We start from the raw sequence: 10825 nt of genomic DNA on the forward strand, positions 1-10825 counted from the left end.
TTTCAAACTGCCCTTTTGGACCTGGTTTGGTTGCCCCTCAATCTCAACATGTTTTTGGCTCTTTCCGGTCACAGGCGCTTGCACCACCTACACATGTGAGATATCATTTTTAATCGTGAGACTGAGGGGAACATCAGGTGGTAAGAAAATTGTCGGTGCGGTGATCCCACACAGAAATGTGGGGAAAATTTGAGGTTTGCTGAAGATTCTCGGTAAGAAAACACTGAGGGATCCACGCAAGTCACACCTCCCTGGACTCCCTCGGGTGTCTAGTTTCCAGAAATGGCTAGGTTTGTTAGGTTTCCCTAGATGGCTGCTGAGCCCAGGACCAAAAACACAGGTGCGCCTCCCCCTGCAAAAACAGATAGTTTTATATTTGATCATTTTGATGTGTCCACGTAGGGTTTTGGGGCATTTCTTGTCACAGGCACTAGGCCTACCCACACAAGTGAGGTACCAATTTTATCGGGAGATGTGGCGGAACGCTGGGTAGAAGGAAATGTGTGGCTCCTCTCAGATTCCAGAACTTTCTATGACCGAAATGTGAGGACAAAGTTTGAGGTTTGCTAAGGATCCTGGGTAACAGAACCTGGTGAGAGCCCCACAAGTCACCCCATCCTGGATTTCCTTAGGTGTCTAGTTTTCAGAAATGTCCAGGTTTGGTAGGTTTCCCTAGGTGCCGGCTGAGCTAGAGGCCAAAATCCGCAACTAGGCACTTTGCAAAAAACAGGTCAGTTTTCTTTGGGAAAACGTGATGTGTCCATGTTGTGTTTTGGGGCATTTCCTGTCGCAGACACTAGGCCTACCCACACAAGTGAGGTACCATTTTTATCAGGAGACTTGGGGAAAATGCTGGGTGGAAGGACATTTGTGTCTCCTCTCAGATTCCAGAACTTTCAATCACCGAACTGTGAGGGGGAGAAAGTGTTTTTTTGCCAAATTTTGAGGTTTGCAAAGGATTCTAGGTAACAGAACCTGGTAAGAGCCCCACAAATCACCCCATCCTGAGTTCCCCTAGGTCTCTAGTTTTCAAGAATGCACAGGTTTGGTAGGTTTCCCTAGGTGCTGGCTGATCTAAAGGCCAAAATCCACAGCTAGGCACTTTCCAAAAAACACATCAGATTTCAATGTAAAAACGTGATGTGTCCATGTTGTGTTTTCTGTCGCGGGCATTAGGCCTACCCACTCAAGTGATGTACCATTTTATTTGGGGAACACAATAGAAGAACAAGTGTTATTGCCTCTTGTCTTTCTTTAAATTTTTTCTTTCCAAATGTAAGACAGTGTATAAAAAAGACGTCTATTTGAGAAATGCCCTGTAATTCACATGCTAGTATGGGGACCCCTGGATTCAGAAATGTGCAAATAACCACTGCTTCTCAACACCTTATCCTGTGCCCATTTTGGCAATACAAAGGTTTCCTTGATACCTATTTTTCACTCTTTATATTTCACCAAATGAATTGTGGTACCCCCCTGTATACAATGAAAACACTTTGCAAGGTGCAGCTCCTTTATTGGCTCTGGGTGCCTAGGGTTCTTAATGAACCTACAAGCCCTATATATCCCTGCAATCGGAAGAGTCCAGCAGACGTAACGTTATATTGCTTTAAAAAATCTGATTTCGCAGGAAAAAGTTACAGAATAAAACATGGAGAGAACTGGCTGTTTTTTTACCTCACTTTCAATATTTTTTTATTTCTGCTGTTAATGTCTTTAGGAAAACCTTGTAGGGGCTACACAAATGACCCCTTGCTGAATTCAGAATTTTGTCTACTTTTCAGAAACGTTTAGCTGTCCGGGATCCAGCATTGGTTTAACACCCATTTTTGGCCCTAACTGGAAGGACGCTGAAAGCACACAAAAAATAGTAAAAATGGGATATGTCCCAGTAAAATGCCAAAATTGTGTTGAAAAATGGGGTTTTCTGATTCAAGTCTGCCTGTTAATGATGAAGATGGTGATTTTAGCACCGCAAACTATTGGTTGATGACATTTTCAGGGGAAAAAACACAAGCTTTCTTCTGCAGCCCTTTCTTCCCATTTTGTTTTTAAAAACAATTTTTTTTCTGGATTTTGGCTAATTTCTTCGTCTATTCCAGGAGAACTCACAAACTCTGGGTACCTCTAGAATTCCTAGGATGTTGGTAAGAAAGGATGCAAATTTGGTGTGGGTAGCTTATGTGGACAAAAAGTTATGAGGGCCTGAACGCGAACTGCCCCAAATAGCAAAAAAAAATGCTTGGCTCCTGAGGGGGAAAAAGGCCTGGCAGCAAAGAGGTTAGGAATGGCTAAAACAAACCGACAATTCTCATGTGACCACGACTGCAGTATATGACATTGCAGTTTTTTTCTTCGTTTTAGAATGGTTGCACCACTTTTTCTAGTATTAGTAGGGGACATAGGATCTCCTGATGTGTGAAAAGGGGGTTAGCAGCTGTAAAGAATCTGGCCTACCTTATCTCCTTTTAATTTTTCTCATTCTATACGGGATGGATGCGCCTCCTAATCGAGAGGAATATCTGTATGTTTGGAGGCTAAATAGGAAATAATTTTCTTCCTTTTAATGTAATTACTAAAGCCATAGGTAGAGACAATTTGCATAGGACTTGTCATGATGCTTACTGGAAATGAGAGTAAATTTGTACTGCATGAGGATGGGTCAAAGTAGTAAAAAGGGAAGATGAGGTAGATAAATTATATGGGAATGTGATAATGGAAAATTACTGGAGGAAAAAACTATCTGGAGCAAAGTAAACCTTAAACCAATATGTGGAAATATAAATCATAAAATGTTCTTAATACTAAACTCTAAAAGGGCTAAGTACACTGTTCTAAATGCTAGAATAGAAAAGAACACTACGCATCAAAGAATATGTATCTTTCGTCTGTGGGTTTAAACCTAATTTTGAGACCCAGACTTTGCAGGGGAGAAAAGAAATAGGTTATGAGAAAAAAAAACACGCCATGGAATTATAAAGTTTATCCAGGAGAAAATCTTTATATACAAATGCAGTCTGAAATGTACATGGTTATTGAACAATGTATGAGAAAAGGAAATGAACCATGTCCAGAGCCAATAACTGCAGTGAAACGTAATAAAATTATATTAATAGATAGCATGCATATATATATATATATACATATATATATATTGATCTAGCTAGAAGTGATAGTGGAAGGTTTAGCATAGGTTACTTTATCAAAAGACGTGGATGGCTTTAGAGGTGATCTCAGTTTGTCTCTGGAATTTTCCTGTGCAAGTACCTCTACACTGCGGACCACTTTATCTCTCTCAGACTGCTCCTTAAAGGTACGGATGTGTAATCTACCACTACGGTGGCTTTGTGGATCATTCTGTAATTGAAGTAGACCGTGCTTAGTTGTTTTGTTTGTTGGTGGTGTTGAGTCCCTGTCCAGAAAGTGTACCAAATCCTCGGGCCCTGTGTAATCCCTTGTTTTCCCCTTCACTGATCCATGCTGCGGCAGGTTCTAAGACTATATTTGATATCCCATTTCTGAAGTCTTGGCCTAAGTTGCAGGAACCCTTTTTGTTTGGCATTGGTTTCAGTGGAGCAGTCTGCAGCAATAAATACATTATGGCCTTCCAAGTTGTAAGGACCATGTTTAGGAGCAGCTGTTACTATTGGTCATGACGTAGGAGGCATGCAATAATCAGTCTAGGTCTAGATTCAAGGGTTGAAGGTCTTGACCAAATTCTTTCCCACATGACTGACCTACCTTATTGATGAGAATAAAACCACTAAAAGTGTACACTAAGAAGATTACCATTGTTGTTTATGAACTGATCTCCAATCCATCATTACTTGACAAGCAACGTTCTGGTTATATTTGCTTATATCGGAGGGCTTTGGTCATAGCTGGATACACATAAAACATGGTTCTGTTCTTTGCAGCAGGCACGTTAACCCTCTGCGCTACTTTATGGCGGGTCAAAGCTGCCACTAGACAAAACTCCCATCTCTCTTCCTAGTAGGAACATTAAACACAAGAGGTATCTTGACATTTTAATTTCTGTCTGCAGGCAGGACGCACAAGAAACTTTTCACCAGGTGTTTTTAAATCGCTACTTTCGTAAGTTATTGCTAAACACAGCACCCCCAATCCAGGCCAGCACCCGGTGCAGCTGCCCCGCTTGCACTGCCCTAAAGCCGGCCCTGCTATTAGATATGTCACTGTCCATACGGTTATACTTCAAGGTTAGAGAAGTCAATAAGTACAGCTTAGTAATCAAACATAGTATCCAATCGTCTCACAAAGTAGGTATATATTAACACTGTAAAAGCAAATACATTTTAGATGGGCAGACACATCTGGGATTATGAAGATTATGGCTACATGTTTCCAAACAAGCATTGCTGAAAAACAGTGCATCAGAGATGTCGCATAGTTTTCACCCGTCTATGCAAATTCGCTCTACACCCTCTACTGATAGGAACACCCGCGTTTATTTAATTGTGTAGGAGAGTCTAAGCCGTCAAATGAAGAGAAATTCCTCAGAAGTGAAACTTTATATGCTTCTCCCCGGACAGCCTTTCCACATTCAAGAAAGGGAATGTCACTTATCTCTAAAGAAGCCGGCTGTGCCTCCTGACAGAATGAGTAATTTTCACAGACTCTCAGAGCTGCAGGAAAGGTGTAGAGCACTCACTTTCCGAACTGCATTTGCTCCACACACTCTGCCGACAAGACAATCCTGCTCTCACATAATCATGTAATGGAGTCTGAACAGTTAAGTGCAGAGAAATACCTCAGAGTTTAGAATTCTCAAATGCTTCCTCGTACCTGTGACGAGTTCATCCAGAGTTCAAGTGATTTAATTCCCCTTAAGTTATCCCTTCAGCAGCTGACTGTGCTTTCTGACAGAATTACTTGTTTTTTTAAGAAGCTGGCAGAACGGTGAGTGATTTGTGCCAGGCTTCAATTGAGAACTCTTAACTGTCATCCCTCATGTTGGAAAGAACTTCAGAACTATGTTGCTGTTAGTGCTTTCGTGTTGTCTTCCATTGTGGCTCTAGAGATGCTTTTTGACAGCTGTTTGGGTAATCCTTCTCCCCTTGAGTCTCAGAGCTCTACCTTGAGGCGGCCATATCAGTCGGCGGCCAGACTCCACCCTCCCCCCTTTCATATGATAACTTCAAGGTAATAGGGAAATAATTTAAATGTCTTCATTAATATTATAGACTAGAAGTGAATAAACTAATATATGGCATGGTTTTAAAGCTTTTGGATGGACTATCCATGGTGTTGATTTTTGTACTTTGTAGATGAACTTTAAAAATTAAGATATTTACAAGCAGCTTGAAGTGCAGTTTGTTCTGTGAGGAAATGGGGTGTATTATATGGTGTGGTTGTGCGACCTCACCGCGTAATGCACTTATCAACCCCCTTAGGACAGTAGGGTTTGTTTGTTAAACTCTCTAGCTCAACCTTGGATAGCTGAAGCTCTAAGCAGCAAGGCTTACACAAAGCAACAAGTGTAAAGCATTTACACAGCACCAAAACAATTGAGGAAGAAATACACAAGACACTCAAGAAATACAACACCACTTTATAAAACCAGACTATAATTTTGTGTTTTAGACACCACAACAAAAAAGATCCAGTGGAGGGTTCTGGCAATATAGAAGTTACAAGGTACAGTAAATATGCACTATTTCACTTAACTGCGAACACACACTGGCAAATTCAATAAATTTGGCACTTAGACACTTGCCCAAGTTTTTCTTGAAAACGTTTCTGTTAGAAATGGGGTCTCAAGATGGCAGTCAGTGTACACCCTGTACAAATAGGGACCCTTACTCTAGTCAGGGTAAGGGAGATACACAGCTCAGATGACCTCTGCTCACCCCCTTTGGTACCTTGGCACAAGCAGTCAGGCTTATCTCAGAGGCAATGTGTAAAGTATTTGTATATACACACACCTTAACACACACACAGTAGCACAGTGAAAACGCCACAAAAGGAGTCCACACCATTTTAGAAGAATAGGCAACATTTATCTAAATCAAACAAGACCAAAACGACAAAAATCCAACATACACAAGTAAAGAAATCAAATTTCAGAGTAAAGTAAAGAGAGTCTATAAGAATCAATGGATGTGCTGTTTTATAACAAAGTACCTGGTATGCATCAAAAATAAAGCCGCAGGTGTGAGCGTGCGTCAGAAAAGCAAGATATGCATCAATTCCTTACTCATAAGTGAGGCTGCAAGTCCTTCTTTTGGGGACCCTACCCACTCTTGGCTGAGTCTCCCACATACAACTTCTTTTGGACACTGGTGCTGAGCCAGTGGTCTGTCTCCTTGACAAGGATCCTTGGGGTCAGTAAGCTTGCTGTCAATCAAGTACTGGCACACCTTGGGAAAATGATGAATAGATAAGTGCTCCCATGCAAGCAAATTGTATAGCCCCAGGTAGTCTGTTACCTTGTTGCCCTTTAGCCAACCATCCAGTGCTCTGCAGAAAGAATCCACATACTTCACCCAAGTTTGTGACCCAAGTTTAGCTCTCTTATTAAACTTGACCCTATAACTCTCTAGGGTGAGATAATACCACCTGGCTAGGACGTCCGTCATGGTAGGGTACCTCATCTGATACTCTACTTATTAGGCCAACAAGGTATCCCTCCCTTCCACTGAAATGTACTTGCACAGGTCCGCCCCCCCCCCCCCCCCCCCCCAATCTTTCTCAGGGACCCTGTGCATCCTGAGTGCCACCGCATAACCCCCGAACCACTGCTCAATGTCATCACCCACAACAAAATCCTTTGCCACATCCTTGGGTATATGTACCTTCCCCTCAGACTTTACTGGAGAACCGCAGCCATCATCTCTGCTGAACCTGCTCTTAGATCCAGCTCTTTCAGGCTTAGCTCATGAGCCGAGTCTCCCTCTCCCTCTCCTCATGAGCTGACCTGAGCGTCCGTCTCTCTCTCTCTCTCCCTCTCCTTCTTCCCCCCCCCCAGCTTGAGCTTCTCAAGCTCCAAATTATGCCTTCTCTCTCTGCTTATCTGTCCCTCTGTGGTCAGGCTCTTAGAAGAAACACTGCTGCCTGCCCTGGAGGCCCTCCGTCCAGGCAGGTTCAGGTTATCCATCAGATCATCACGTATGCTCTGCACCTCCTCATGCACAGCGACATTCTCCTCAGCTGCTTGCTTCTCCAGCCTCTTTTGCTCCCAACCAGGCCCCCAGCGCTTTTTGCAGCTCCTTCTTGGAGGAGCTTTTGAGTGGACATTTGAAATCCTTACAAAACTGCTTGAGCTGGGCCACTGTGTAATCCTCCAACTTCTCCAGCCCAAACACCACATTTGTAGCAACTACTGATGGCTCCCCAGACTGAGACATGCTTGTGAATAAGGCTCAACAAAGGTGCAGTTTCAGAAGGCAAGAGGAATCCCCCCCCCCCCCCCCCCCCACCAAAAAAAGAGAAAAACAGGATGTGGTTGTGTAGTGGTCTGCAATAAAACAATAGTGTACACCAATCACGGTATGTCAAGTACAAATACAAGTCCTATCCTCACCGCTGATCACCAATGTTAGAAATGGGGTCTCTATTTGGCAGGCCGTTTACACCCTGCCCAAATAGGGACCCTCACTCTAGTCAGTGGGAAGGGAGATACACAGCTCAGATAATCCCCTGCTCACCCTCTTGATAGCTTGGCACAAGCAGTCAGGCTTAGCTCAGAGGTAATGTGTAAAGTATTTGTACACACACAGTAACACAGTGAAAACACTACAAAAAGACTCCACACCACTTTAGACAAATAGCCAATATTTATCTAAATCAAACAAGACCAAAATCCAACATACGCAAGTAAAGATACCAAATTTAAAAGTAAGGAGAGTCTTAATCCATAAAAATCAATGGATGCGTTGTTTTAACACAAAGTACCTGGTATGCGTCAAAAGTAAAGCCGCAGGAGCGAGCTTGCATCGGAAAAGCAAGCAATGTATCGATTCCTTACTTGCAAGTAAGGCCGTGCGTTGATTCTTTCTACGCCGGGTAAGCGATGTGCCAATTTTTCCACGCAGAGAAGGGAGGCATCGATTTCCAGACAGGTAGGTGGGGTTTCTTATGCAGATGTTGAAGATTTGATGCCCAGGGATAATGCACAGAAAATCCAGACGCACAGCAACAATGGATCCGCCCTGAAGCAGGGGATGTCTCTATTTCACCACTGTTGCGTCTATTGTTCAGCCATGGTGCAGGCGCTGGAGAGATTTTTCTGATGCTCGGCTCTAGTGTGTGGATTTTCTCTCAGGTTTTACCAGCTTCACCTTCCAAGGGCCCTGGGACTGGATGTGGCACCAGTTGGCAAGTCAGGGATCTCAGCAAGAGAGCCGATGTGCTGGCAGATGAAGTATTTAATGTCCCTGAGACTTCACAACAGGAGACAAGCTCAGTTCAAGCCCTTGGAGAACCTTACAAAGCAGGATGTAGAAAGCAAAGTCCAGTCCTTTCGCTCCCAGGGAAGAAGTAGCAGCTGCAGCACAGCAAAGCAACAGGCAGAGTAGCAGGTCCTCCTCCTTATCCCTGGCAGAATGTCCTCATTTTAGAATTGTTCTAAAGTTGTGGGGTCAACAGTCCAATACTTATACTAATTTCTGCCTTTGAGGAAGGCAAACTTTAAAGGAACCTCTTTTTAGTGCACGAGGCCCTGCTTCTTCCTTGCCCTGCCCCAGCCACACACTAGGTGTTTGGAGACTGTATTGTGTGATCCTCTCCCTCACCAAGGACTCCGCTAAGACCAAACTCCACGAAGGAATGAAGGCCATTACTGAATGGATGAAGAGCAGCTGCCTCAAACTCAATTCCGACAAGACAGAAGTCCTCATCTTCGGCTCCATTCCCTCTGCATGGGATGACTCCTGGTGGCCTGCCACTCTCGGAGCCACTCCGACTCCGACCTGAGAAACCTGCACTGGCTCCCAGTCAACAAGAGAATCACCTTCAATCTGCTCAGAAAGCACTGCACAACACCGGACCAAAATACCTCAAAAGACGGCTCTCCTTCTACACCTCGACCCGGCATCTCCGCTCCGCCAACCTCGCCCTCGCAACCGTCCCACGCGTCCACAGAACTACCTTGCCGCCAAAACGTGCAACACTCTTCCCACCCACCTGCGCCAGACCAAAGACCTCCCTACCTTCAGGAAACTTCTCAAGACCTGGCTGTTTGAGCATTAGCTCTCCCCCCCCACCCCACCCCACAAGCAGCCCAACTGTCAGTCTGACCCAGACGTAGATTCAGCAGTCAAGTAGAGGCACAGAATGGTTAAGCAAGAAAATGCCCACTTTCTAAAAGTGGTATTTTCAAACAGACAATCTAAAAACCAACTTTAACAAATGTTGTATTTTTAAATTGTGAATCCAGAGACCCCAAACTCCAAATCTCTATCTACTACCAATGGGAATCTGTGCTCAAAAAATATTTAAAGGCAATCCCCATGTTAACCTATGTGAGAGATAGGCCTTGCAATAGTGAAAAACGAATCTGGCATTATTTCACCATCAGGACATGTAAAACACACCAGTACATATCCTACCTTTTATATACACTGCACCCTGCGCCCATGGGGCTACCTAGGGTCTACCTTAGGGGTGCCTTACTTGTATTAAAAGGGAAAGTTTGGGCCTGGCAAGTGGGTACACTTGCCAGGTCGACATGGTAGTTTAAAACTACAGACACTGCAGTGGCAGGTCTGAGACATGTTTACAGGGTTACTCATGTGGGTGGTACAATCAGTACTGCAGGCCCACTAGTAGCATTTGATTTACAGGACGTGGGCACACCTAGGTCTTACTAGGGACTTACCAGTAAATCAAATATGCCAATCAGGGATAAACCAAACAATCCAAATTAGGAAGAGAGCACTTGCACTTTAGCACTGGTTGGCAGTGGTAAAGTGCCCAGATTCCTAAAGCCACCAAAAAATGAAGTTCAGCACAGGATCAAAAGAGGAAGTCAGAAACCAAAAAGACTGGGGAAACCATGCCAAGAGCTGGCAGGATTAACAATGACAGTGCAGTTACTTAGATGTACTTCAGGCAACCAACTCCGAAAGGGAGCCAGTCAGGTAAGCCAGCAAGGTCCACAGAAACAGTGACATCGAACTTAGAAGCAATCCTCAGTCAATCAGTTCCAGGCATTTTAATCACTGTGATATAGGCTCTTACGGACGTGGGCGTGATACAAGGGATACAGGATGCTGAAGATGTTCAAGTACGCTGTACATGCGATGATGTCGACAGGGGTCTTCCTAAGCTGCGAATGGGTGGCCATCCAACTGACCCTTGGAGTCCTTTGCTTCGGCTGTACTCCAGAGACTGCTTCTCCGTGAGCATAACACAGCAGGCACAGTCCCATCTCCTTTGCTAGTTACCAGGTTCAGCAGGCGTAATCCACACCAGTGCAGCCTCTCTTTGTTGGACCCTTAGGGCAGCGGGCAGTCTTTCTTTGTTCCTTCTTCCAGTATGAATTTGAAATTCATAAAGCCCAATGAATGCCTTCGGGTGTCTTGGCACTGAACATCTTCAAATTTACTGAACTGAGACCACAGGGTGGATATCAGACTACAAAGGAAGAGAAAGCCAGGCTGTCAGACATATCCTAAAGCTTGTCATACTGGGCTGCAATTTAAGATGCCAAGGCAATTGATTCCAAAGTTGGCAGGTAGAGTGAACAATGCTTTTGCCAACCCAAGAGATTTTTTTGATTTCTGGAACAATAACCGTTCTGGAAGCTGCAAACGCAACAACCTATTAGTGTGTACCATACAGATTTATTTTTCAGGTACTCTGG

Source organism: Pleurodeles waltl, chromosome 4_2 (assembly GCF_031143425.1).
Source record: "Pleurodeles waltl isolate 20211129_DDA chromosome 4_2, aPleWal1.hap1.20221129, whole genome shotgun sequence".
Lineage (NCBI taxonomy): Eukaryota > Metazoa > Chordata > Amphibia > Caudata > Salamandridae > Pleurodeles > Pleurodeles waltl.